The sequence below is a fragment of the Triturus cristatus genome, chromosome 11, assembly GCF_964204655.1.
Source record: "Triturus cristatus chromosome 11, aTriCri1.1, whole genome shotgun sequence".
Lineage (NCBI taxonomy): Eukaryota > Metazoa > Chordata > Amphibia > Caudata > Salamandridae > Triturus > Triturus cristatus.
This window is the reverse complement of record NC_140594.1, coordinates 1,089,003,066-1,089,028,457: the sequence shown is the minus strand read 5'-3', so window position 1 is coordinate 1,089,028,457 and position 25,392 is coordinate 1,089,003,066. Positions and strand designations below refer to the sequence as shown.

General features: G+C 44.0%; 1 protein-coding gene across 2 annotated transcripts in view; it reads right to left on the bottom strand.

The window, feature by feature from the left end:
* The window catches only part of SLC7A14 (solute carrier family 7 member 14), a 302,417-nt gene extending 279,078 nt beyond the window's left edge, over nucleotides 1-23,339 (bottom strand). Inside the window, exon 1 of one of the 2 annotated variants that reach the window (XM_085635468.1) lies at nucleotides 23,105-23,339. The gene's annotated coding sequence lies outside the window, so the exon portion shown is untranslated. The remainder of the gene's footprint in view (nucleotides 1-23,104) is intronic. The other variant, XM_085635469.1, reaches the window with a different exon arrangement.
* Between the last annotated feature and the right edge of the window lie 2,053 nt (nucleotides 23,340-25,392).

Below are 25,392 nucleotides of genomic sequence, written 5' to 3'. Positions count from 1 at the left end.
AGCAGAGCTCTGAGTGAGTTTGTGTATTAGCAGGTGCAGAGCACTGAGTGAGTTTGTGTATTAGCAGGCGCAGAGCTCTGAGTGAGTTTGTGAATTAGCAGGAGCAGAGCTCTGAGTGTGTTTGTGAATTAGAAGGAGCAGAGCTCTGAGTGAGTTTGTGTTTTAGCAGGAGCAGAGCTCTGAGTGTGTTTGTGAATTAGCAGGAGCAGAGCTCTGAGTAGGTTTGTGTATTAGCAGGAGCAGAGCCCTGAGTGAGTTTGTGAATTAGCAGGAGAAGATCTCTGAGTAAGTTTGTATATTAGCAGGAGCAGAGCTCTGAGTGAGTTTGTGAATTAGCAGGAGCAGAGCTCCGAGTGTGTTTGTGAATTAGCAGGAGCAGAGCTCTGAGTGAGTCTGTGAATTAGCAGATGCAGAGCACTGAGTGAGTTTCTGTATTAGCAGGAGCAGAGCTCTGAGTGAGTTTGTGAATTAGCAGGAGCAGAGCTCTGAGTGAGTTTGTGAATTAGCAGGAGCAGAGCTCTGAGTGAGTTTGTGAATTAGCAGGAACAGAGCTCTGAGTGAGTTTGTGAATTAGCAGGAACAGAGCCCTGAGTGAGTTTGTGAATTAGCAGGAGCAGAGCTCCGAGTGTGTTTGTGAATTAGCAGGAGCAGAGCTCTGAGTGAGTCTGTGAATTAGCAGATGCAGAGCACTGAGTGAGTTTCTGTATTAGCAGGAGCAGAGCTCTGAGTGAGTTTGTGAATTAGCAGGAGCAGAGCTCTGAGTGAGTTTGTGAATTAGCAGGAACAGAGCTCTGAGTGAGTTTGTGAATTAGCAGGAACAGAGCCCTGAGTGAGTTTGTGAATTAGCAGGAACAGAGCTCTGAGTGAGTTTGTGAATTAGCAGGAGCAGAGCTCTGAGTGAGTTTGTGTATTAGCAGGAGCAGAGCTCTGAGTGTGTTTGTGAATTAGCAGGAACAGAGCTCTGAGTGTGTTTGTGAATTAGAAGGAGCAGAGCTCTGAGTGAGTTTGTGAATTAGCAGGAGCAGAGCTCTGAGTGTGTTTGTGAATTAGCAGGAACAGAGCTCTGAGTGTGTTTGTGAATTAGAAGGAGCAGAGCTCTGTGTGAGTTTGTGAATTAGCAGAGCTCTGAGTGTGTTTGTGAATTAGCAGGAACAGAGCTCTGAGTGTGTTTGTGAATTAGAAGGAGCAGAGCTCTGAGTGTGTTTGTGAATTAGCAGGAGCAGAGCTCTGACTGTGTTTGTGAATTAGCAGAAACAGAGCTCTGAGTGAGTTTGTGTATTAGCAGGAGCAGAGCTCTGAGTGAGTTTGTGTTTTAGCAGGAGCAGAGCTCTGAGTAGGTTTGTGTATTAGCAGGAGCAGAGCTCTGAGTGAGTTTGTGAATTAGCAGGAGAAGATCTCTGAGTAGGTTTGTATATTAGCAGGTGCAGAGCTACGAGTAGGTTTGTGTATTGGCAGGTGCAGAGCACTGAGTGAGTTTGTGAATTAGCAGGAGCAGAGCTCTGAGTGAGTCTGTGAATTAGCAGGAGTAGAGCTCTGAGTGAGTTTGTGAATTAGCAGGAGCAGAGCTCTGAGTGTGTTTGTGAATTAGCAGGAGCAGAGCTCTGAGTGAGTCTGTGAATTAGCAGGAGCAGAGCTCTGAGTGAGTTTGTGAATTAGCAGGAGCAGAGCTCTGAGTGAGTTTGTGTATTAGCAGGAGCAGAGCTCTGAGTGTGTTTGTGTATTAGCAGGAGCAGAGCCCTGAGTGAGTTTGTGAATTAGCAGGAACAGAGCTCTCAGTAAGTTTGTGAATTGGCAGGAGCAGATCTCTGTGTGAGTTTGTGAATTAGCAGGAGCAGAGCCCTGAGTGAGTTTGTGAATTAGCAGGAACAGAGCTCTGAGTGAGTTTGTGAATTAGCAGGTGCAGAGCACTGAGTGAGTTTGTGTATTAGCAGGAGCAGAGCTCTGAGTGTGTTTGTGAATTAGCAGGAGCAGAGCTGTGAGTGTGTTTGTGAATTAGCAGGAGCAGAGCTCTGAGTGTGTTTGTGAATTAGCAGGAACAGAGCTCTGAGTGTGTTTGTGAATTAGAAGGAGCAGAGCTCTGAGTGAGTTTGTGAATTAGCAGGAACAGAGCTCTGAGTGCGTTTGTGAATTAGCAGGAACAGAGCTCTGAGTGTGTTTGTGAATTAGAAGGAGCAGAGCTCTGAGTGAGTTTGTGAATTAGCAGGAACAGAGCTCTGAGTGCGTTTGTGAATTAGCAGGAGCAGAGCTCTGAGTGTGTTTGTGAATTAGCAGGAACAGAGCTCTGAGTGCGTTTGTGAATTAGCAGGAGCAGAGCTCTGAGTGCGTTTGTGAATTAGCAGGAGCAGATCTCTGAGTAAGTTTGTGTATTAGCAGGAACAGAGCTCTCAGTAAGTTTGTGAATTGGCAGGAGCAGATCTCTGTGTGAGTTTGTGAATTAGCAGGAGCAGAGCCCTGAGTGAGTTTGTGAATTAGCAGGAACAGAGCTCTGAGTGTGTTTGTGAATTAGCAGGAGCAGAGCTCTGAGTGAGTTTGTGAATTAGCAGGAGCAGAGCTTTGAGTGTGTTTGTGAATTAGAAGGAGCAGAGCTCTGAGTGAGTTTGTGAATTAGCAGGTGCAGAGCACTGAGTGAGTTTGTGAATTAGCAGGAGCAGAGCTCTGAGTGATTTTGTGTATTAGCAGGTGCAGAGCACTGAGTGAGTTTGTGTATTAGCAGGTGCAGAGCTCTGAGTGTGTTTGTGAATTAGCAGGAGCAGAGCTTTGAGTGTGTTTGTGAATTAGAAGGAGCAGAGCTCTGAGTGAGTTTGTGAATTAGCAGGAGCAGAGCCCTGAGTGAGTTTGTGAATTAGCAGGAGCAGAGCTCTGAGTGAGTTTGTGTATTAGCAGGTGCAGAGCACTGAGTGAGTTTGTGAATTAGCAGGAGCAGAGCTCTGAGTGTGTTTGTGAATTAGCAGGAGCAGAGCTTTGAGTGTGTTTGTGAATTAGAAGGAGCAGAGCTCTGAGTGAGTTTGTGAATTAGCAGGTGCAGAGCACTGAGTGAGTTTGTGAATTAGCAGGAGCAGAGCTCTGAGTGATTTTGTGTATTAGCAGGTGCAGAGCACTGAGTGAGTTTGTGAATTAGCAGGAGCAGAGCTCTGAGTGAGTTTGTGAATTAGCAGGAGCAGAGCTCTGAGTGAGTTTGTGAATTAGCAGGAGCAGAGCTCTGAGTGAGTTTGTGAATTAGCAGGAGCAGAGCTCTGAGTGAGTTTGTGTATTAGCAGCAGTAGAGCTCTGAGTGAGTTTGTGTATTAGCAGCAGTAGTGCTCTGAGTGAGTTTGTGTATTAGCAGCAGTAGAGCTCTGAGTGAGTTTGTGTATTAGCAGCAGTAGAGCTCTGAGTGAGTTTGTGAATTAGCAGGAGTAGAGCTCTGAGTGAGTTTGTGTATTAGCAGCAGTAGAGCTCTGAGTGAGTTTGTGTATTAGCAGCAGTAGTGCTCTGAGTGTGTTTGTGAATTAGCAGGAGCAGAGCTCTGAGTGAGTTTGTGAATTAGCAGGAGCAGAGCCCTGAGTGAGTTTGTGAATTAGCAGGAGCAGAGCTCTGAGTGAGTTTGTGTATTAGCAGGTGCAGAGCACTGAGTGAGTTTGTGAATTAGCAGGAGCAGAGCTCTGAGTGTGTTTGTGAATTAGCAGGAGCAGAGCTTTGAGTGTGTTTGTGAATTAGAAGGAGCAGAGCTCTGAGTGAGTTTGTGAATTAGCAGGTGCAGAGCACTGAGTGAGTTTGTGAATTAGCAGGAGCAGAGCTCTGAGTGATTTTGTGTATTAGCAGGTGCAGAGCACTGAGTGAGTTTGTGAATTAGCAGGAGCAGAGCTCTGAGTGAGTTTGTGAATTAGCAGGAGCAGAGCTCTGAGTGAGTTTGTGAATTAGCAGGAGCAGAGCTCTGAGTGAGTTTGTGAATTAGCAGGAGCAGAGCTCTGAGTGAGTTTGTGAATTAGCAGGAGCAGAGCTCTGAGTGAGTTTGTGAATTAGCAGGAGTAGAGCTCTGAGTGAGTTTGTGTATTAGCAGCAGTAGAGCTCTGAGTGAGTTTGTGTATTAGCAGCAGTAGTGCTCTGAGTGAGTTTCTGTATTAGCAGGAGCAGAGCTCGGAGTGAGTTTGTGAATTAGCAGGAGTAGAGCTCTGAGTGGGTTTGTGTATTAGCAGCAGTAGTGCTCTGAGTGAGTTTGTGAATTAGCAGGAGTAGAGCTCTGAGTGGGTTTGTGTATTAGCAGCAGTAGTGCTCTGAGTGAGTTTGTGTATTAGCAGCAGTAGTGCTCTGAGTGAGTTTGTGTATTAGCTGCAGTAGAGCTCTGAGTGAGTTTGTATATTAGCAGGAGCAGAGCTCTGAGTGAGTCTGGGTATTATTGGAGGCAGAGCTCCTACAAGTTTGTGCTTTACTAAGCAGAGATAGAAGTAACTAGTGAATATGTTTATTAAAATGAACATAACTTGAGTATTTGTAAAGTGCATGTTCACCCAAGGATATCTTGGCCCTAAATAACAGATGTTCATTGCTACCCAACTCAATGGTACTTATTGTATCAGCCTCAGTGGCTGAGTGGACCCATCAGGATTCAAACCTGTAACCATGAGGTCGAACACAAGGCGCAGATTTGACACATTCATCCACTGAGCCACCAGACCCAGCTTGTGTATTTGTAAACTGCACGTTCACCTGTAGGCATCTTGGTGCTGAATAATAAATGTTCATTGTTACCCAATGGTACGCAATTAATCAACCTCAGATGGGTGAGAAGCTGAGTGGACCCTCCGGGATTCAAACCTGCGACCATGAGGTCAAACACAAGCCCCTCCAGTGGGCGCATTAGTCCACTAAACCACCAGACCCGGCTTGTGATTTTGTAAAGCACATGTTCACCCGTAGGCATCTTGGCCTGAATTAATTTGTAAATATCTCAGGCCCATATCTCAGGCCCGGTTTCACAAAACCATTTTCACAACTGAGATGAACAAAGATGTGGAAATGACCTGATTTATTAGTCAGAATCGACATACTGCGTTCATAAAACATGAATTTACACGTGCACAGTGACTTACTCTTATTTACTACTCCATAACTATGGTGTAAATTTACATTTGAGCAGATCTGCCCCCATAGCTGGAAAGATTGCAACACAGGGCGATATTTGATTTACGGCCACAATGTAGATTATTTTTATGGCTGTTATTCCTGACGTATAATGTCATAAATTCGAACATGCTTGTAAAGCTTTGCAATCGACTGCAACAGAACCAGTTTGCTACTGGGTTTCTGGAATATTAAATGTGATATCCTGAATGTGCAATGTATTGTCATTTGTGATTCTCGAGCTCTGCATCACTAAAAGAACCAGCGCCTAATTTGCGCCTGCGGTTGTGGGAGGGGCCCATCACCACTCATTTTGGGGACCATCACTTGCTCTTCCTCAACAGAGTCTGATCCAGAGCAAGAGAGACAAAAACACAAGAGGTGGAAAGAAGGAGGAAGAGAAAGATGGAAAAACAGGGACAAAGGGAGAAAGCAAGGATAAAAAAGAAACTTCAAGAGTGGGATAAAGACCCCAATTAGTGACTCTTGGTGGATTAAAGAGACATAATGTAGAATAAAAACGAGCCGTTGTGGTATTCGGCACCCTAACCTTTATTAGGGCAGGTCGCAGGCCTCTGAGCAAAACCTTGGGCTCCAGACCTTTTTTGTGCAAATTAATCACTGAAAGAAACTGAACTGAGTAGTCTTGGTAAGATAGAAGAGAGGCGTGTGAGCAGAACCTTGGGCCACGGCACGCATTCCTTTACAAAGTAGGCACAGCAAGGAACTGTACTGAGAAGTCTTGAGAAGTTGACAAGTTGATAGTTGTGAGTTCCTGGGTATTTGCAAACTCTTGCAAGGGACTTTACCACCTTTGACATGGTTGGAGCTTTGCTGCTATTGAGGGTAGGGGCATAGCTGTATTGAGGATAGGAGGAGGAAGCAGGCACTGCCAAACTTGGTTGAAATTTAAGGCAATGAGTTTCTTCATGGGTTAGAACATTATTTCTTTGGGAAAAACAGATATCAGGAATATTTGGTTTTCGGTTGTGTATAGCTAACCCTAGTTAGTGAATTTGTGATGGAAATTGAGGATAAGTTTCCTCTCAAAGGAATCAGGTCAAAGTCACGGACTTGGGTCAAGTCGTGCTGGTCTCAACAGTGCTCATTTGCTAATGTGTTGGGTTACGGCGATGGATTGCAGTGGTATAGTCTGTATTGTTATTTTTGTAGCATTGGTGATGGGCTCTGTGAATGCCTTTTTCAGGCACTCAGGTCTTATGACACTAACACAAAGTTGTGTCGGGGATGGAAGCTTGGCTCTTCTGGTCTTGACAGCACAGTCAGTCATGAAGTTGTCGGGTCTTCAATTTGGGAAGGATGTTTTTAATTAATTCTTTCTGGATAGCATTGATGAAGAGTGTTTGATTTCAAAACTTGCAACCCCTACTATTTTTGGGAGGAGCTGTATCTCCTACGTTGCAGCTTAACCAGGTTGAGCTAAGCCCTGTTGTCTGGATAGTGTGGTTTGTTATAAGGGGCACGATGTGATTTCATAGTTATTGCTCGGGTGTACTCTCATATTGAGCCTGATGCTTACCTGCATATATGTATTTCAATTGTGTCCTCAAATTGCAGTCTGTAGTCTATTGTGAGACTTATCATGAGCAACAACGGCTAGTAGCAGGGCAGAGTGGTGGGGCAGGTAGGAAAGGGGGCGGGGGATGACCATGGGGAAAAAAAAGAAGGAAAACCACTTACATGCTACTTGCCGCTCACTACATCACCAACTCTGTGCTCTTCGGCTGCACTGCACCTGCTCCCAGACTCCCCTGCGGTCAGGGCCGGACTGGGAACCAAAACCAGCCCTGGCAAAGGGCTCGGCTGCCCCCCCCCCCCCCCGGGGGGTTGGGGGTGCGGCCGAGCTCTCTGCCAGGGGCGGTTTTCGGACGATTTTGCAGCTATGCTGCAAAAACGGCCCTGTAACAAAAATGGCCACCAGGGGCCAAAAAACCGACCCCCACCCGTGCGGCCCACCGGGGGATTGCCCGGTGCCCGCTACGGCAGTCCGGCCCTGCCTGCTGTCAATACTGACACTGCTCTCAGAGCAGCATCAGGATTGGCCTGAGCTCCCTCAATTTGCGCTCCCAGTGAGACTGGGAGCCTCTGCCTGCCGTCTCCAACCCGGCAATGCAGCGCGGGTTGGAGACATTGCAGTGCGCATGATGGTTTGGCTGGCCTGAGTCTGCGGCCAAACAGTAATGCACACTGATGACAGTGCCCAACACCCCCTCCAACTTGTCATCATCTGCCCCCCCCCCAAGGTTTGTTCAGGTGAAAAATAAAATAATAAACCTGTGTAATTATTGTTTTATTTTTAGAGTTTTGTGGCTGCTGGCAGGGAGGCGACGCTCCTCCGCTGTAGTGGAGAAGCCACCACTGATCATGTGTGTAGTCTTGTTTCTCTTTACGCACTGATCATCAGTAAGTGTTTTCCATCCAGAAACTCTCATGCCCCACACTGTTCAACTATCCTTGGGGTTTTTATGTTGTTTCATGGTGAGAGCTGTGACAGCTGGGCTGCCTCTCATGTATACAGATCTAATGTGCCCAATACTAATATGGAAGAGGCAGCACTGATCTCACAGGCATTTCTACAGGTTAAAGAGGTCTTAAGAGTTCATTCACTAGACTACAGTTGTCCCTTTGGTTTCAGATGGCACAATTTCATGTTTGAGATTAAAGCACTATCCTTCAGTGTACACCGTTTGTACAGCTAGACGTGTGAAAACTGCTGTGGTATATTCTACAGGGGGTGAAGATGTGTCTAAGGGGGATGTTGACTATTACCAGAGAGTTGGAAAAAGAGAAGCAGTTGTCTACAATGTGGAGTGGGAATGGCAAAGATGCAGTGGAATAAAGTAGAAAAAGTGTGTGTCATCTGCTGCTGCAGCAGAGAATGTGTCTCAGCCTGGTGGGACAGGAGGCAGTGACAAAGTGTCTATTCCTCCACAGGATGAAAACAAGTTGTCAGCCCCTGGAAGGTGGAGCAGAATACAATGAACTCACATCTGCATGGAGAGAAAGATAGGGTTTCATCTGCTGAAAAGGAGTGGTGGTATTAGATGAATTTTAGAAATGGGGGTTTTTAGTTGGCAGTCGCTTACACCCTGTCCAAGTAGGGACCCTTCCTTCTAGACAAGGTAAGGGAGTTACGCACCTAAGATAACCCTTGCTCATCCCCTTGGTAGCTCTGCACGAGCAGTCAGGCTTATATCAGAGGCAATGTGTAAAGCATTTGTACAAAACACACGCAGTAACACAGTGAAGACACTACAAAAGGACACTACACCAGTTTAGAAATAACCAATCTTTATCTAAACCGAACAAGACCAAAACACCACAAATTCATCATACAGAAGTATAGATATCACTTTTGAAAGGCTTAAGCAAGTTAGTTCATAGAACTCTACGGATGCCTTGTTTTTAGCACACAGTAAACATTTTACAACAATGAAAATGAAGAGAGTGAGTTCTAACAGTGTGAAAGAAGACAACCATGCCAGAGGATGCTGCACACTGAGGGAGAAGAGGGGGGGGGGGTCAGAGGTGAAATACAATGATGTCATTCCAGGCAGACAGACAGGAGAGAAGAAGACCTACAGTCCCGCTCTCCACACTGACCCAAGTTCCATGCCCGCTCCGCTGATCTTTGCCTGTGGGTTGGGTTCTTCTCAGGCTGCTAGGAAATTCTTCCCTTCCTTTAAGAAATGACCCTTCCCCTTTTTTCTAACTCCAACTGTAGGATGCCATCAGTAGCAATTAATTTTAAATCATGATGAAAACCCTCTCCCTGGTTCTACGCACACAATGAAGGAATCTTTCAGAGCTCTCTTCTTTCTAGAACATAAACTTGCCACCCCAATGAGACACTATGCAGTCCTCATCTGTTGAAAAGAGAAGTGGTATTTAATTGAAATGTAATGCTCTGGAGGGAGCAATTGAATAAAGACAGAGAGGCTGGAAAAACAGGAGAGGTTGGCAAGCTTTGAGAAGGTGAGAAGAATGGACAACATCGAAGAGGAGAAGAAGTGGAGACGGTTGATGATAACAGCATCGAGGATGCCAATGTAGTTACTGTAGGTGACAGGAAGCGGGCGTTTATATGACATTGCGAGTTCAAAGAGAACTGGGTGGGAAGCATGGACATTTCTAGGATGCTACTGAAAAGAAAGCTGAGATATTGAAAAGTGCTTCAGCATGTCTTAGATTTTCTATTTATCTTTAATCTCACTACTTCTGTTCTCTACAATTAAAGTGTGTTATGCGTCTCCCCTACGACCAATCAGTGCCTTTCGCATATTTTTGGCACCATGGAGTTTGTGGGAAACCATCTTTAGCTGAACCCATCTCCCTTTTGGAGAACACCCATAGAATATGCGTCTGAAATGGGAAGACCACAGATCATGCACAACATCAACGACTTGCAGGCACTCGACAGTCTACTTTAGACAACAAACAGCGGCCATTATTAGTGCAATTGACTTGGAATGATGTGATTGTGTTTTTTACAGCCTAATTACCATTCAGGCCGCCACTTTCTGAACAGCCTGTCAATACGAGGAATTGACTAGCTGCATACAAATGTTTTCAGTGATCAATAAAGTAAATGAGTTCTGATCGAACCACCTTGTTCTGGTCCTGTTTTGGTAGGGAGCATTTCTCAGGGACGTACATTTAAATGAGGATGCTTTTGTCACATTCATGAACACCCCTTCCAGACTTTTAAACATGAGCTTCATCTCTGGCAGAGGACCACTGATAGGAAATGGGACTGGTTCTATGTTTTGTAACGTGCACCACTATAGCCTTACAGCCCGCTGCCGAGGACCGTACCAGACTTTAAATGCCCTGAACCCGAGTTCGAGGGAAAGGGCCTTTACCAATTGGTATAGCATGAGCAATAAGGGCTATAAGGCTATTAGAACAAGGGTAGAATGTTCTGAATTAAAAAGGGAGAAACATGAAGACAAATATAGGAATGCTGGAGCTCCGGACTTCTACCAGCCATAGTAAGCAGGGAGCTACTCAATGTTTTCAATGGAGCTCTCAACATTCCAATCTTCTAATTTGTGGTAGGAAACCTAATAGCTATGTTTCATTTGAGCACAAACATTTCCCTTTGGTTCACCCACTTGCAACTGCACATGAAACTGCACAACTTGACCAGGTGCCTGGTCAAATTGTTAAAGCAATTTGCATCAGTGACGCAATGGATCGGAGACTAATAGTTGAATTAATAATTCATTGCAGTGTTTGCCTCTTACCTTGCTGAGTCCCCACCACGGGCAACAGCCTTTACACCGCAACCATTACAACACATGCAGTTACCCCGCATGCCATTGCAACGTAAAAGGTGTGTAGCAGTGGTTAGAAGGTGTTGCATTTAACTCCAACACCTTCCCTACTGTTGCACACACAGGAGTTGGAATAGAAAATTAATCTTGTCCTACTCCCAGCGCTCCCCCGACAGCAACCCGGGGTAAAGTTTGGCGTTGCAACGGCATGCGGGGTAATGGCATGCGTTGTAACGTTACATAACATCCACCACTGGGATAACAACACAGAGTAATACAGAGTAAGAAAGGGCTCTCTGATATGATAAAAGAATCAGACTGGTCAAAGCCACTGCTTTTTAAATCTTGATAAACCAAGTAAAGCCCCTATGGGGCTGTGATGGAGCAAGACGTCTTAATAACAAGAGTCCAGACTCAATACGCTCTCAAAGAGAGTATTTATTGTGCAACTACGATATATATTTTTTTTGTTGTGAGCTAGTTTATTGATTTTTTTATACACTTCTTTAATGTAATAAACATCAAGCATTGTTTTAAAGAATGGTACAGTTTTACATACATAATGTAAATTCTTTCAACCTCTTATCCAAATGAAAAATAATGGATAGTAAAATGAGGAAACAAGAGAATGGGACAAGCAATGGGCATTTGGAAGAATATAAATTTACCTTGCTTTCAGGCATGTATAATTAAAAATGAATTCCTAATTACTGACACATTGCTGAATTTGGTGGATGGTGTACCCTGACACAAAAGGGGCGGGGTGCCCTGTCTGCCAAACTCTCGGCTTGTCTGCTTTATTTAAAGACGGGTGAACAAGGTGGTGGTTCTGAATCCACTGATGGAACACTTAGACCGAAAGCCACATGGACATGGGGCTGGCGGCGTAAGGACCTTAGATCGTCTGCCCTACAGAGGGCGGATGCTCTGACATATGTGTTTTTTTCCTGTTAGGGAGGGCCAGGAAAAATCTGGCTGTCTTTATCGATATATATATATATATATATATTTTTTTTTTAATGATCCCCAGAAGTTGGAATCAAAACTGGACAGTGTCTATTGGTTTAATTTTTTTAAACTCTCACTTTATGAGTTTGATTTTGAAAAATAAAAAACTTTGCTAAACAGCCACTCTAAACACTGAGATCATTCAGCAAAGATACCATACCATAATATTGGAGGCTTAAATGAAAGCATATAGATCTCCACCGAGGAGGAAGAGATCTCTAAATATAGTGGGATAGTAGGACACCCCAAACCCTAAAAAATCCCCAGAGCTTTAAATCATATACGTGAATGAATGTCTTCCAAGTTTGTTAAAGGTCTCTGTTTATTTCCAAAGTTGTATCTGATTCAGTCCATGGTCGTCATGTGAACCAGGCTATTAACCCAGTTAATATTTAATTTCGTTTTAGTTTTCCATTGATAATGAATCATTTGCTTGTGAGCTATTAAGTTCTTCAATAGTCAATTTGCCTGATCTTTAATTTGATTAGGGCCTCATGCTCATTCATTGTAATTACCTCTCCACTGAGTTTGATTTACTGGTTTGCAGTGCAATTATATGTGCTCCTATGTATCCTTCCAACAACCTTTTTCTTTTGGGCAGTGCACAAGAAGAGGGACTCATTCTGCTGCGCGACTGACGTCACAATTCCAACAGCACTCCTTCCATTTGACGTCTAGTCACACATTTTTTTTTAACTCAAACTTGTATGCCTTTGGAGGGATCAAAAAGAGTCTTAAATCTGGACTTATATTTGTATCTGTGCTAGACCACACCAGCAAGAATGAAAGATGTAAGTTCCAAACTATTTCTTACGGTCCGGCCGGTTTCTTCATCATGCCATTGGTTCTTTGTGACATTATAAATAGGGCTCCCGGTTTTATGGTATTTATTTTTTTAACCTTTCCATTTGTGTTTATCCATATAGATTTTTTGCCCATGTTTTGGGTATTTATACATCTTTAGTTTGTGTTTTCACAATAAATGGAATCGTAAAATGGTATATTTCAACACTTATTTATCTCTTTGTGCACTCACATGTGGACGCCTGTCGCATTTTAGCAAATTAGGCAATCATATAACACTATACAACTGAACGCTATACCCATAGGTGCATATTAGCGTTATACCACATACATATGTTAACATATGCCTGTATTTAAGGAAATCTGATCCTGTTTTGTAACTCCCCATACTGTCTATCTGTTGAGCTTGGAATTCATGAAACAAAGCATGGAGAGTCTTTCACAAAAAGCACAACTTTCTGTATTTTTCTGCTTTTAAAAATAAATACAGACAGGAAACACATCTGTAAAAATCAGTAAAAACGGAAAACTGGGAGCCTTAAAATGTATACATCTTGAAAATGTGTCTTTAAGAGTTTTCCCTCCGGCTGTAATGACTGTAATTGCAAACATGTGATTTGTTGAAAGTAAATGATAGAGAGTGAGAGAGGTATTTAAGAATTTAAGAAAATGCAACCTTCATTGTGATCTCAAATTGATTCATATCTCATGGGCCCAATAGCGGCAAGCAGAGGGAGTTTGGATTTTTTTTTCAAGTTGTATAAAAGTTCAAACTGATGTACAACCATTGTCAGGCATGTAAAACAGACATACACCTTATTGGCCTAAGTTTGGAAGTGGCAATGCCTTTGAATTTGCCACTTTATATAAATGTGCAATAAAATCTTTCTTTGCAGAAAAAGTTTACAAGCTGGTGTGCACGGCTGTGCTTTAAGCTTTATATTAAAGCACCACTTACTTGTTTCAAGTCCTTTATAGGTTCTTTAAATTAACAGGAATTTTACCAAGCATGTTGGCAGCATCAGGGAAACTGCCATTGAAGAATCTGGGTGACAGGTGTGCATGTGTCCAGCTAGGCTGCTCACTTTGAACCCCTATCAGGCCTTCTTCATCATCTGGCCCAATCTATTCACAATTTATTTCCTGTGCTTGAACTTAATAAATAGGATGCCATCATTTTCAACAAGAGGTTCCTGTCCATTTTGGTCACATTAGGAAAAGTATACAGTAGATGGAAAGTTTTCAAATTCCTTGGGTCAGTTAGGAAAATTGTTATATTATCACCGGATGCTCTGAGATTTTAAATTTCTGAAACAGGGCACTTGGTAACTGATGTCACAATAGGTTTCAATACGCCAGCAGATCCCATCAAACGAAGGAGCGTTCTGGAACGCCTATTGTTGGTGACTGATGGAGATGTAGCTCATGGTTAACAGAGCACTTTTTATCTCCACCCTGGGTGGCCCTTTAAGATATCAATGATTATCAAGTGGAAGCTATTCAGGTAAACTGTGGTGCTGTTTTCAGGCAGGTTTATGACCCTATTGCGCAACCATGAGCTGCTGCAATTGTGCTTGAAAACAATCCCTATGTTTGAACACAACATTTATCAGAAGACAGCAAAGGTGATTCTGCTTGAAAGATATATGGTGAGATAAGGATAATGCTGAAAAGGGGCGTGGCTATTAAGGGCAGTATAAAAAGGGAAACATTGCTCTCTATTTAAATGGAAAACATGTATATCAGTGGGGATGTTGGTGGCAGTGGCGGCTCCTCAGCTATGGTGGAGAAGTATCGCCCCACCTGCCAGCAGCCAAAAAGATGAAAAATAAAACAATAATAAACCCTTGTTTATATTCGTTTTATATTTGCTCTCGGGGCCAAGGCTTGGGGCAGGGCCAGGGGATGACAGGCTGGTGGAGGAGTGGTGCGCACTGAAGCTTTCTTCAACCTGAGCTGTGTTGTCGAGTTGAAGAGAGAAGGCACAGGATCCCAGTCTAAGTAGGAGCATAAATCATCAGTGCTCAGGCGAATCCTGATGCTGCTTTTGGCAACCTGAAAGCAGCATCTTGATTGGCCGCAGTGGACTCTGGGAGCCTGTGCCTGCAGTGGAGCAAAGCACGATGCGGCAGGTAAGTGTTTTTTTTCTTGTCATTCGTTCGTCCATCCCCCACCCTGCCACTCTATCGACACACCAGCCGCTACAGGTTGGTGGGGATGCTGGTGTCTTCTTTGGAACAGAGGTCAATGCAGTAAGGTCTGAGGATGAGCCGGAAGTGAGAGCTGCTCTCAAAACTAACAAGAGGGGAAATGCTCATGAAGATGGGAAGAGAAGGAATAGGACTTTACTACTGTGAATGAAAGAATGAGAAGGGGGAGTGTGAGAATAAAGAAATGAGACAAAGAGATATACAGTTCCCTTCACAAGACAGCTGTAGAAAGAGTGAGGTAGAGCTGCAGCGAAGTGCATTCGCATGGGAGGACACAGAAGACCTATCCGACTGCATTCATCTTTCTTGGTCATGGGAACTGAAAACGTTTCTGGGAATATGTTGAAAAGTGGCCCACATTCGCTAATCATCAATTAGCTCTGTATAGCCTAATTTCTTAATCATGTAGACATTATTCAAATAATTAGTAATTTTAGAAGAGTTATTTTAAAAACCCGCACAGTTCAAATGTATACAATGTTCATTTACATAGCAAGTGACAACTGTAGTAGTAGTAAGTTTATTCGATCAATAGCATGATGATGTACATATACAAATATCACAGAACATACATCTTCCAACTGTATTTTTCTGAAATAAATTCCAGTAGTATGGGTTTAGTAGATGACTCCATGATTTATAGAAGAGAAAAAGGACAACAATTCTCAACTGGTATGATTATGCTGGACAATTAAAATTGTATGTACATGACATCAGCAAGGAGGCACCAAGTCCAATTTGGGTTGTTGTTGTTGTTTTTTCACTTACAATGTATACCTACAGTGCTGATACAACTGTAATCTGCCTTAATTTATCCTCATGATTATAAACATTTGTTGCCTAGTGCATTTCCAAAATAATTTTTGCCTGAGTCTCCCTTTCTCCTCCCTGCTGATGTCATGTACATGCAATTTTAATTGTCCAGCATAATCATACCAGTTGAGAATTGTTGTCCTTTTTCTCTCATACCTACCCACATCTCAATGTGGTATTTGGGTTATACTCCTGTTGATATATACAAAATCCATGATTTATAGAGCACAGTGCTCAATTCCTGTAGCCTTTTGTTTTCTGGGCTCTGTAGCCTTGTGCCACATGCTGGACCCTACCGCCAGATCACAGGTTAAACATAAGACCAGGGATGGAGCATTGTGTCTTACACAACATGGAGTCACATCTAGTAACCCTAAGTGAGACACACCCCAGTGAACCTGTAAGCAGTCAGGACAATGTAAATATAGCTTGTTCTATAACAATAAACATAACAAGCATGTGTTCCCTTTAAATAGGGCCCTAGTACAGCGAGAGCTTCTTCTCTTTACAGGCACACACTGCAAACCCGCACACAGAATTCAAATTTCTGTTTGAATGAATTATTGCCACTCACATTGTGCATAGTACAAACAAACATTGGCAAAATCACCAGGTCTGGGTTCAATGAGCGACCTCATGCAGCATTAGCATATTACAGTGAGACACATGGGAAGGAGCCAGAAGGAATGGGAAGTGAGGTAAATAGCTGTAAAGTACTCCCTTATGCAGGCCACTGCAAGCACTCAAGTAGAGGTGTACGGATACATGCAAAGAGCCAATAGCATTATCTGAGACATAAATACTACAGTGGTCTGAGACAAGACATGATTGACAAAATCTCAAGCCAATGGCAAAAACAGAATGGTGGAAGAAACCCTATGATTGAAAGGGGAGGACACAAAGCCCAATCTATGTATACTGTAAGTAATAGGTCTATTTGACAGCTCTGCTGTCAAAACCCAGACCTTAAACACTATCACACCTTTGAACATTTATCACTTTGTTGTTCATACTGTCAGCGGTCCACACAAATCGTCTTGTCCGTTTCAAAAAACAATCTGCCACCAGTGCAAAGATTTAGGGTGTGTATGCTGGCAGTCAGTTCCTGGATGATCTCACACTTTCTCGGGTTAAACTCAGGAAAAACTTGGATAATCATCATTAGTAATGTCTCCTCAAGCTGGTCACAGAGCTGGTGGCCAGACTAACTGGGAAGAGGTGTGGCGCAGCAGCCAGGGTGCCTGACTCTGGACCATGGGGCTAACGGCTCGATCCCAGGTGCCGGCTGCGGGTTAGTCCAGCACCATGTGACTCTGGGCAATAGTTCAATTAATCTTCCCGACGGCCCCCAGCGCCTTGACACCCTTGGGTAATTGTGCATTTTGCAAATACTGGATTTCATTTTTTATTTAATTTCAACTGGGGACGGCACCCATCCCAGCCACCAAGGTCAAGAACCTAAGTATGATTATAGACAAAAACCTAAAATTTGAGGCACAAGTTAATGCCGTCTCTTCATCTAGCTTCTTCTTACTTAAGATAATCAAGAAAATCCTACCTTTCATCCCTATGGACAGCAAGAAAACGGTAGTCACATCGATAGTCCTTGCCAAACTAGACTACTGCAACAGGCTCAATCTTGGCATGCCTGTGAAGCAGCTATGTAAGTTGCAAATGATTCACAATGCTGCCGCTCGGCTTTTGTTCGGAATTCCCAAGTTTCAATCATTCGGAAAACACCTTCAGAAGCTGCATTGGCTCCTGGTTAGGAGCAGTATTATCTTTAAGGCCCCTTGCATTACTTCTAGGGCACTTCATGGCACTAGTCATCAGTTCCTGAGATGCTCACTACATTGGTAAGTCCCTAAATACATATCTGCTCAGAAAGAGCAAAACTGATATCTACTCCCAGATTTCACAAAGCTACCTGGGGTGGCAGGAGCTTCTTGGTAGCAGCCACTAAGCTCTGGAACAGTCTCCCCGTTCCCATTAGAACACGTCCCTCCCTGTCTGCTTTTAGGGAGGCCCTGAACACTTGGTTGTTTAATAAATAGAGGTCCTTGCTCTCTCTGGACTATTAGCGCCAAGACACCTTTGGTATTCGTGCACTTAACAAATGTATTAACATTAAATTACTCACACTGAAAACTAGGATACATCGCCATCGTTCGAGAGAAACGACGGTCAAGTGATATCTTCGTTGATCATTCTGATTCGAGACTTTAACCCCTGGGTGAACCTACCACGGAATGAACAAACTTAAGAAGGAGTTGAAAACATCGCCATGTTAGGTTTCAAGCAAGTAATCATGACTCTAATGCATAAAATTACTAAAATTTAGATCTAGCATTCATCTGTGGCTCCAAATCTGTGAGTCCAAACACCATCACAGTGAAACAAATTTAAAATCCCTCTGTTGATTGGCTGCAATTGCTCCAGCTCCTACTTTTGTCCCAAGCAGACTCTGTAGTGGTTTTGATATCACACGGATACCTAAGAAAGGTAAACATCAGTACATTCAGGATAGCCAATGTTATAGGCTCTTCATTGAGGTAGCCTAGGTTTGAAGGGAAAAGAACGAAACCACCTATCCCGGTGGCCAGCGTTTTTTTGTTTTTTGCCAAGAGCTAGCCATTCTCAAAATATAGGGTCATAACTTGCAAAGCAGATGAAAAACAATGCAGATGTGACTGAAAGCTTATGACAGGAAACTCATAAGGGTGGATACAACGGATGCATGTGGCAAGCAAAGAGGACTTACTATGGCAAAAGAATTGTCTGGGATTCTAACCATAAAAATCAGTTGCTTATGGACTTTTTTGAGAATTTTTTCATCTAGATGTTATTAAGAATATTCCACAGATTCTGTTCCAACCAGTGTGGATCTTTTATCCTTCTACTGGACTAGAATCAAAAATGTGGTGACCCGTTAGGGATGCAGATAATAAATTCTCAACTGACCAAGCTTCACTCAACTGAGGAAGCCCAATCATGCTGGAATCGGCCTTGGGTTGCTTGTGTTCCAGTTGAGAGAGGAACTGGCTTGGCAGTTCAGGATGGATTGTTCCTATTGGAGCAGGGCCAAAACTGATTTGCATATGGCTCGTTCTAATCTAAGGTTGCATGGCGGGTAAAAGAACAATGGGCTGGAATGTTACCCCAAGTGATTGCCAGTGGTTAGACTTATTGCCGCATTCCTCTCATCACTATTTGAGTGTTTGTTGTCCTGCTCTAAGTAGCCAAGGGCACGTCTTTCCCTTTCCTGCCACAATATTAGCACATAATGCAGACACAAGGCACCTCAGACAAGGAGATAGGGATGTCCCTCCCTCCATCTGGCAACACTAGCCCTGACACTCCATGGTGGGCTTGCAGTAACATTACACATTACTAACCCTGTGTCTTCAATTGTACTCACATCCGGCCCACGCATGGAAGAAGTTCCTACAAGGGCACCCTTGTTGACACTTGTGAGCCAATTTTAATTTGAATAACTATATTTTTTAAGCAAGTGAAGTCATGTTGCTATAAGTTGGGTAGCTATATCGCTTGCCCTAATGATGCTAGGTGTTTCCAGGCATTATAAGCGTGTGCGTATTAAGGCATGCAAGCATGATGTAGTTGCATGTAGATCCATACATGCCACATGCCTGGCCCTCCAGGCCACTGAAACCAAAAATGAAGTTGAAGCTGGGTATTTGTCCAAAGGATGACCCTTAATTATGAGTCAGAGTGTTTGAAATGTTGCCATGCCCACAATCCGACACATATCTACATAATGCATAGGACTATGTGCACAGACCTGACTAGTACAACACTGTGCAAAGCATAGCTGTGCTCATTCACAACAACTATAATGACTTGTTTCTATACCAACTTTAAAATAACATTTGCTATCACAAATACTACCTGTTTAATGATGCTGTAAATAAAAGATACATTCGAGATGGCGGGGAAATAGGACAGCTGGATGCCATCTACACTTTGGGAAAATGCTCAATGTATGTAAGGAAAACTAATAATGTAAGGTTTAAAGAGCTACAACTTGTGAAAATAAGTAAACAAATAGATGGATGAATAAATAAATACATAGATAATAGATGTTAAGTATTTCTCATTTTAATGTCAATACTGTTACAGACACTAAATGATGAATGGTTAAAAGTCGGCTCTGCGAAATGTAAACCTGTGACAGTAGGACATGCACTAATCTCGGCAACAGACGCTTAATCTGCTGAACTATCTTGTAGGCTTTGTTTGTGCCACAACTTGTGGTCTTGCAGCACTAAGAATAAAGGTGTTCCTGTCACCAAACACAGAGGAACTCTTTAATGACGTCAGAAGGATATTTGGATGAGTGAGACTGGTGCTATGGAAGCCTGCCAGGTTCGGGTTACACATAGATCTCTGACTGGGTGCTTTATTTAGTCTTATAGTCTCTCTTACTTCTCCGACATCTCCAAAGGATTAAATACAGCAAACCTCCTATTGTAGCCTATCATCTTTGCGAGGTCGATCACAGGAGTACCACTGGTTTAGACAATAATATGATCTGTTCATACAATGCAAGAGATAAGTGGGGAAAGTGTTCTTATTACCAGGGAATTGTGGAATGTGATCAAAGGATAAATGAATGGAAATTTAAGAGTGTTCAACGGTTACCCTAAAAATGGAATCCTGTCTCTAAGAAAAGTGGTGTGTGTTTTTTTTTTAAACAACAACATATAAGTACAGAAAATTAAACAATGAACTTGCGGCTTAAAATTGTGAGAACGTAAGAAACGCCAAAATAAGCCATTTAAATGGTCGAGCCATTTTACGGAAAGGGGCGCGAAGAAGCACAGTCTGTCAGAGAAATATCTTCGTGGCGCTGCAAGAATTCCTAGCACCTCTGTTCTGTGTTTCAACCGTCAAGTTAAATTAACGTCTCCGCGACCATCCGAGTACCTGGGAGGCAGAAAATAACTGACCCCTCTACAGAGCCAATCATGCGTGTAACAACCCACCTACTAGAAGCCAGGGGGGGCATCATGAGTATGTGTCCACCTTTTAACCTTTCGGTGATTATTTCGAGCGGGTGAGGGACTGTTCACATTTCCACATCATCTATTCTGTGTCCCCGGGTTGCTTTGCTCAGGTGCTACGTAGCCGTACAGTGCAGAAGCACCATCAGGAACCTGTAAACACATCCGGCTGCGCCGAGACTGCAGGTCCGCTTCAGCACCCTGGACAGCGCTCGCTGGTCCACTATCCAGGATGCGCCCTCTGTCATGGCCGCCGCGCCTCGGCGCCGCCTCCACAGGCAGTGAACTTTCACTGAAAGCGATTAATCACCTCTCCTGTCAGGTAAGAAGAGCCCTGGCGGGCGGCGAGCCTCGAGCACCGTCACTGATCCTTAATCTGATAATGACCTTCCAGCCTCCGAAAAGAGATGGCTCCTAATGGGGAAGAAAATAGATACCTGTACGAGGGCCCTGGCAGGTCACGGCGACACAACAGTGCACCTGCAATTCTGCTGGTGCAAGGATTCAGTCTGTTTACTCTTTCAACAGCTGCGATGTATTATTTTAAACGCTGATCTATGGACCAATCAGTCCGCATGTGTCTGTTTGTCTGACAATCATTCTATCTGCCTGTCTGTCCATATATCTATCAATATATCTGGTTGTGTGCCTACCAATGTATTTATCTTTCTATCAGTATTTTTTCTGACAGACAGACAGACAGACAGACAGACAGACAGACAGACAGACAGACAGATAGATAGATAGATAGATAGATAGATAGATAGATAGATAGATAGATAGATAGATAGATAGATAGATAGATAGATAGATAGATAGATAGATAGATAGATAGATAGATAGATAGATAGATAGATAGATAGATAGATAGATAGATAGATAGAAGTGTGGCCCCTTTGTCCCCAAACCCAAACTTCACTTTGTAGAACACTTTTCAATATTTGTAGCAGATTCTCAAAGAAGATGGTTATGTTTTTCAAATATGAAATATGTCTCACGATTGTTCTGCTTTTTTACTTCTTTGTACATTTGTGCAGAGTGCCTACAACCACTGCAGCTATTTTTAAAAATAGTGTTCTTTTCCCAGACGTGAAATCTGCGCAGTGAAACGTACAGGTGAGTTGCAAGCGTTCCGTGCTCTGTGAAGCAGGATGTGTTATTTATTTAGCTTTGGATTTAATTTGATATTAATCTCCCGCGTTCGAAAATGGCAAACAGAATCAATACCATGTGCAATTAATCATCCCCAGCCTGCCACACTGCACTGCATGATACAAAGCAGCGCAGAGCAGCTATGCTGAATACAAAACACTTGTGCTCCAAACATACCAAATGCCCACACACTCAGGGGCATTCTGTAAACACAGCACTTGGGACAACATCAGAAAGACTTTAAATACGTGCAACTTGTGTGTTTTGTTGTCATGTGGTGGAGACTCGTCCTAATATGAAACAAACCCGTGTGTCTCCTCCACTGGGGACAGGCAGGTAAAGATTCTCTAAACTGGATGGGCGTGGTATTAATAGGGGTGGCGGGGGTTGCATGGGTGGATGGATGGATTTGGTAGATGGATGGATGGGTGGGTGTGTGGGTGGATGGACGGATGGGTGGGTGTTTGGATGAATGGGTGGGTGGGTGGATGGATGGATGTATGGGTGGGTTGTTGGATGGTTGGGTGGATCGTTGGATGGTTCAGTGGTTGATGGATGGATGGATGGATGTATTGATGGATGGGTGGGTGGATGGACGGATGGACTGACGGACCATAATATTTACCTAGCCCATCCTACCGCAGATGTATAACCTCATAATGCAGTGAATTAAATGTAATGGTACTCACTGGACTGACTTCAGAAGAATGAAAGGCTGAGACATCCTTCCTGGGATATAAACCTGTGGCCAGAAAACTGTTGAGAAATGTCAGCAGCAGGTGTTTATCTCACTGGGCTATCTTCCATGTCAACAGACAGACATGGAAACCTCGTGAATAACAGAAAGGCAGCTAGGCAGACTGTAAGTGAAGCAGACAGACAAACAGCCAGACAAGCTCCACAGCACTGCAGACACAGAGACGTCACACAGATGCACAGCTCTGCTGATGCGACAGATGGACACAGTCTGCTATACATACTTTACGCGTTACTGACATGAAGGAAAGATTTCAATGACCACGGGTCCCCAACTTCCTGTGATTAAAAGATGTTGCCGAAAACCACATGCGCGTTTTGGGGTGCTTAACTAGAGGGGCTCATGGGTGAAGTATTCTAAAGACAATCCGTTGTGCATACAACTTGCTGGCACTGAAATCCACAGAGAGACAATCTAGCCTACAAACGTGAAGACAGCTTTCTTAAGCCATAACATTTCCGGCGTTTGTGTAATATGACATTTTATTATCAGCTAGTGAGATAAGGGAAGACCGCTGCGTGCACATCTTGAGACAGACATAACACCCTGCTTCGCCTCATGGATCAGCATAAGGCTATGGGCGTTCAGTTTGCAGCTGACCCCTGCCCTCTGGACTTTCCAGGGGGTTACCCTGCTACTCACGTGTCTCTGCTCAGCCACATTTGCATTCTGGGGTGAGATAAGGTTACATACAGCCCTAACATGAACTCCCCAGAGAAAAGTGTCGATGAAAAAACTGCACCTCACACCACCACCAGCTGGCAAAACAAAACCATTTACCCAAGGCAGCAACAGAAAATGGTATTATTACCATAAAAATAGGGATTATGCACCGAAACGGCATTACTGTATTTGTCATCCCAGGTATTAAATCATGCACATGTAGCGCCCACCAGGACAGGGTGGAAGGGGGGGAAGGGGGCAGTGGCAGACACTCACCGAGCGCTGGAGGTCAGCAGCATTCCCCGGTGTTCCCAACCAGCTGCATTGCTGCCCGGTTCCCCCTGCTCCTGCCGGCTGCGAGGTAGGCTGGAGGCTGCCTGCACAGGTTCTACATTATTCACACCATCCTCTCCTGACACTCCCTCCCCTCCCCCGGCCGCGTCACGTGACGCCAGCCACATGCATTATGCAGGCGCATCCTGGATCAGACGCCCCGGTGAGCTGCGGGTGACGTCACCGGGGGCCGGCGTCACGACGGGCGCACTGCGCTCTCCCCGCGGCTGCAGGGAGGGCGCGGCGGGGACCACCTCCGAGGCTGCCAGCGTGCACCTCCCCAGGCGGCAACCCCGCCGGGGATAGCGGTATAAATACGGCACCTCGAAGGCGGCGGCACACGGGAAATCACCAGGAGACAGCTGGTGAGACAACAGATATGAGCCCCGACCGCCCCCTCATCCTACCCGTCAATTAATGACAGGGCAACAAAAGAGGTGTACTTAAATTTCTATTGGCCAGGGCGTACTTCTTTGCCAGGTGAAATGCAGACGTGTCAAATGAACAAGCGAAAGGATATTAGACGTGGAGCACAGTAAACAGGAGCTGGGGGGAGCTGAGCTGCATTGAAACCGAGCGAACTGGCGCAGAACTCTTTACCCATATGCAGAGTATGGCTGTCCAGGGTAGATCCAAATTACATTTTTGGGAGATCCACTTAAGATACCTTTGCATACACTTAACCTAAATGTGACTCATTAACATAGTGCTTTAAATAGACATTTGGCATGGCCCAGAGTCTCCCAGACCTACGTTGGACTCCCCTGATCTGTCATTACAAAGGAAGGTGTGAACTGCAGAGGGATCAGTTACACACGGGACTTTAAGTGGGGCTGGACCCCCCTGGGTCTCAGATCCAGCACTCATTCAAAACTGACCTTGAAACAGGTCCCTTTCGGGCACTGGGTCAATGTTCTTAACTCAACAGACAAAAACACTGATGTCTTTCTCAACAAAGACTGAAAAAACCTTTAAAATAATTAATTTCAGCGATGCCATCCCTTTTTACATTTCACATGTTTTACTTCATCTTGCATTATCTAAACATATTTTCTTTTTCCATATAGTGTGTCTGAATTTTTTTCTTTTTGCAATATATGACTTTTGCACAGCGCATAAATGTGAACTGAGCTGAGTCGGCTGTGTGTTTCTGAGTGAGTTCATGTTGTGGGTGGGTATTTATGGGGGCACAGTTGCGAGCTCTAGACAGGAGGCTGAAGGCAATTCGAGTTTCCCACTGGGCCTCTCTGAGCGTCATGAAGGTGTTCGGGACTACGTGCACATCCAGTCCTTGACCCCTCTGCAGAGCACATAGTAAGATGCCCGTATACGTACCAATTTTAATTGTGAATTGATGATAAACTGTCTGATGAAGGCAGGCACTGTCAAAATATTGACAACACCAAGGAAAAAAAAATACAGCACCTAGAGGAGATCGAGTGGATGGATTTTGTGGGGGAGATGAAATAAGTACACAAAAGAAAACAGTGAAAAGACGATTATGAAGGTAAAAGAGATGACACGTGAGAGCTGCAAAAGAACTTGTTTTAAAGAGGTGAATATGAGTGGTTGAGAAGCACCAACATCTTCTACCCCTTCCTCAGACCTCTGTAACAGCCGCGGCCCACGCAGGTGAGCGGTGGGGCGGAGTTGCGGGGGATTCGACAGACAACCATGAGGAAAATTTAAATAAATAATTAACTTTCCCTCGTCATCTGTCGAAATACCACCCACCCGGCCCCACCGCCCCACAGCTCTTACCTGTAGAGGCAGCGGTCAGGTGGCACCCTTTGTAAAGCACATCATTTTAATTGACATGTTTTAAGCCCTGCCCCTAATTATATAGGTCGCACAACTTGGAAAAGATTATAAATTAATCTTTTTGGGCCACACCCCTCTCAAAGAGCTCCTTCCCCCAGCCAGAGGAGTTTTAAGGGATGAGCAAAATGGGCAGTTACCCAGGGCCCGACCTTCCAAGGACCTCCATGGGAAAGTGAAAATTCTAGGTGACATCTGTCTTCTATGTCTATTTAACTATCTAAAGCACTCGCCATCTCTCTCTGCCTACATATACCTATACCTCTTCCTCAATTTCTCTCTAGCCAGTGTCATCTTAAGGATGTTTGTGGTCTCAGGCAAGACATATTTAAATTCTCACTCTCCTTTCTCATCTCACTTAAAGAACTGATTACTCATAAACTATAGCATAGCTCTGTATACCCTAACCTACC